We start from the raw sequence: 4,420 nt of genomic DNA on the forward strand, positions 1-4,420 counted from the left end.
TGCAGCAGTTTCCCATGCCGTGTTCGTGCCACCTTTATTGACTCCCGTACAGAAGTGTCTCTGCAGTACATATTTTTCTGGATGGTGTCACCGCAGCAAGCCCTCGCAGTGGGGCTTGTTCACTTGCACCCAACAACTCCTTTTTCTTCTTCACCCCGGTGTAATCTCTCTGTCAATTTATAATATACTTAAGCCTGTACTTGTACCTTCCTAGCCTGTTTTACCTTTAGCTCAAAACCAATTTCTTCACTGAAATGCAGGATTCACGTTTGAGCCGTTCCCCCTAACCCAAGTCTTCTGCTCCCTGATAGCACCAGTTAGGGTTTTAAATGGAAAAGTTTTGAGTATAACGTGATTTCTTGGGGCATTTCTAAGTATCTTTGCTCTAGCTTGAGCTTCCCATCTAATCTGATACCTTTTCCCAGGCTGTACTGATTTACATTGGGGGGGGCGGGGGGGGGAAAGAGAAGGAATAAAAAAAGGCATCAGTGAGATGAGCTCTTGAAGTGCAGTTGATCACTTGCTTCAGTGTTGTGTCATAGAATCAGAGAATCAATAAGGTTGGACTCCACCATCTCCCTGGGCAGCACATTCCAATGGCTAACAACTCTCTCTGTGAAGAACTTTCTCCTCACCTTGAGCCTAAACTTCCCCTGGCAGCAACCCCACCTGGCTACAACCTCCCTTCAGGTAGTTGTAGACAGCAGTAAGGTCTCCCCTGAGCCTGCTCTTCTCCAGGCTAAACAACCCCAGCTCCCTCAGCCTCTCCTCATAGGCCTCTCACCAGCCTCATTGCCCTTCTCTGGACACGTTGAAGAGTCTCAATGTCCTTCTTAAATTAAGGGGCCCAGAACTGGACACAGTACTCAAGGTGTGGCCTAACCAGTGCTGAGTACAGGGGCACAATGACCTCCCTGCTCCTGCTGGCCACACTGTTCCTGATACAGACCAGGATGCCATTGGCCTTCTTAGCTACCTGGGCACACTGCTGGCTCATGTTTAGGCGGCTGTCAATCAGCACCTCCAGGTCCTTCTCTGTTTGGCAGCTCTCCAGCCACTGCAACCCCAGCTTGTAGCTCTGCATGGGGTTGTTGTGGCCAAAGTGCAGCACCCGGCACTTGGACTTGTTAAATGTCCATCTGTTCAGCCGATCAAGGTCCCTCTGCAGAGCGCTTCTGCCCTCTAACCGATCAACACCTGCTCCCAACTTGGTGTCACCTGCAAATTTACTGATGACTGACTCAATCCCCTCATCCATATCATCAATGAAGACATTAAACAGGATGGGGCCCAGCACTGATCCCTGGGGGACACCACTAGTGGCTGGTTGCCAGCTGGATGTGGCACCGTTCATGACCACTCTCTGGCCTCAGCCCTCCAGCCAGTTCCTAACCCAGCACAGAGTGCTCCTGTCCAAGCCACGAGCTGTCCCTGGAAGTTTAGTTTATCAGGACATTCTTTATTAAACTGAGTGATTTCAGTGTCAGAACATGGCATTTATTACAGTGGTGGAGGGTTTAGGGATGAGAGGACTAGGAGAAATTAGGGGGAGTATAATGAAACCACCAAATACCAGTAAAACAAAGCCATCCCCTGTTTTTAGGCAGTGGTATCTGTATCTTCTTAGTTCTACATTTCTGATATGCTTTCAAATTCAGACTGCCAGAGCATCATGGTGAAGGGCCACAGAAGCTACACTTGGATAAAGTTTTCATGAAACAAGACTACTGGCCATTTAAACCAGTCCTCTGGGAAATTACTGTTAGTAACAAAGGAGAAAAAATTACTTAAACTTTTGCAAATTTACCATTACAGAAAGGACAAATTCCTTGATAGGTTACATATTCAGCAATTCTTACTCCACTATAGATGCCATGTGTTAACTGAAGTAAAATGTGTAAAAATTTAACATCTACACTTATGATTAATAATTTCCTTAAGCATAAAAATGCTTATAAGTGGCCACCATCAGAGGAAAGACAGATGACTAGGAGGGCTTTTGATCTAGCCACTACAACCATTCTTATGTCATGAAAGTATGGGGAGCTTGCCATGGTCATTGAAGGTAGATGATGCAATTCATTCTGTGTATGATTTCAGAGCTTGGAAGAAGGGAATGGCAAGAGTGATTAATGCAATATGTTACTCATGATTGAGGAAAACAGGGCTGTACTTACCAGATCAACATGCATGATCAAATGTAGTCAAATTAGTGGCAGAATCACTCCAGTTTATATTTGAGATAAGCCACTGAACATGATGATCATACAACTTTATGTTATGTAGCTGCTGCAGATGCTATCAATTTCTGCTAATGATTTAAAACTCCAGACAAAAATATCATTAACGTAACTGGAACCTAAGAGCAAAAGATGCAACTGTTATTTTAAGAAACTTATAAGGAAATATTTGCTGGCATTTACAAAGTGAGAGAGGAAATTATTTGTGCTAAATTCTGCTGTTTTCATCTAATGGTCATTTCTATTTTCAGTCAGCAGTCTCGGCATTTACACAGATATGATCACTCAGCGATTTCTGTCATTGATTGAGAATCAAAATATGAGGCAACCGAAAAATAATCTGTTCTCTTCTGAAATGAATAAAGTGCTATAGAATATTTTCATGGTGTTGCAGTACCAAGCTCTCTGGAAAATATAGGCCTTGAATTCTTTAATAATGAATGAACAACCTAAGCCTTTCAAACTGGTCAAACCCTTACCCTACTGGGTAAGATGATGGCAAAAGCTTAGTTCAGAAGACAATAGATGAGGAAACCTAAGATTCTTAAGTGCAGATTGTGCTTTAGCCATTCAAGAAGTTTGTCTAAACTGTGTCTGGTTTGTCCAGTCAGTGAAAATGCATTGCTTTTGACAACGAATTCTTTCATATCAGCAATGTGGTAATTTGTATAAGTTACTGTTGGACTGCTCTGAAGTTAGAATAATTTAAAATGGCAGAGGATAAACATGCTTAATGAAAACATTTATTTAGATTAAATGATACAAGAAATGCGTAAGGAACAGAACAGGCTCTCCAAAGAAAGCAGAAAGCCTTATTAAATATACTCATAATACAAGGCAACATAAAGGAAAGAAACTTGGAGCCATCATTCTGCAAGAAACAGAACTCATAATTTGCAAAACAAACCCTGGAAAGCCATTAGAGCATGTAGTGTACCTGTGGAGCTAGCCAAGTGTAATGTGGGAAATGTGCAATGATGTAGCACTACAAATCGACCAGGTAAGATGAACAAAAAAAAAATCTGTAATAATTCCAGTAATAATAAGATGTAACACTGTTGTCCAAAAAATGGATATTTTTTTTTTCACTCAGTATTCAACAGCCAATATACACACTGAGCCAAGATACTGATTACTTAACTAAGTTGTGTCACCCACAAGGCTAGCACACCTCCCAAAAATTCCCCCATGTATTATATACAGTTTCTCATCACTAAACTATCCAATGGCTTTACAGCTTTTTCACCTTCAATTAAAGGAACAGTATCTACAAAACTGATTGTGCATGCTCTGAGGAGGTCTTGTTAAAGGGCTTGTCAGCTCAAGGGTGTGGGTGTTTTTAGTCTTATAAGGATATGTTAATGAGTAAAGTTCACTCATTAGGACAGTAAGTTGCAACTGGTTTACATGTTCATGGTTTACTGATAAAAGTTTCTTCTGTTGACATCAGGCTCTTGTTTCTTTAGGTCTTGATGTCCTTGATGTCTTCTTACAGCCCTTTGCTTGACTTTGGTGGGAACTTGCAGTACAAGCTTGGCATCATCAGTCAGCTGCTCTTCAAGGACATGGTTGCTAGCTAGTTTACTCAAAGTGAACAGTTTTATACCATAAAGCCCCTGATCAATGGTCATTCTTAGAAGACCAATGCAGTATATTTATCCCTAACTTAAACAGCATCCCTATAACCTAGGCATTTACTCTATCAGTTTCACCTGGATAACAACGCACTTGTCCATATCCTTATACCATGACACACAAGTAAATTTCTAACTCATATATAATTCAGGATCACATAATATGGAAGACTATAAAATTACTGTGATCATAAAAAGCATCTCAGAAAAGGAAAAATGCAATTAGTTAAGCAATCTGTTCCACAGAAATCCAGAAAACTAGATAGCTGACTCTGTCACAGTCTTTGTTACAAAAGTCAGGGGATGAAGGCATCTTGAATCTCCAAAAATGATGGTCTTATTTTCATAGCAATTCAAGGAGTAAAATGATATTTTTTGCTGTAAAACCTTACTGATGTAACTCATAGTTCTGGGAAAAAGAAAATGGGAAAATTTAGCATGTGTTTTGTATGAAGAATCTTGTCTCTGCCTTAATGAAAAGGCAGACACATATATTAGAAACTGTATCATACAAAAGCAAATGCTCCTCTAGTGTAATTAAACTCA

This window comes from Dryobates pubescens, chromosome 9, assembly GCF_014839835.1.
Source record: "Dryobates pubescens isolate bDryPub1 chromosome 9, bDryPub1.pri, whole genome shotgun sequence".
Classification (NCBI taxonomy): Eukaryota; Metazoa; Chordata; class Aves; order Piciformes; family Picidae; genus Dryobates; species Dryobates pubescens.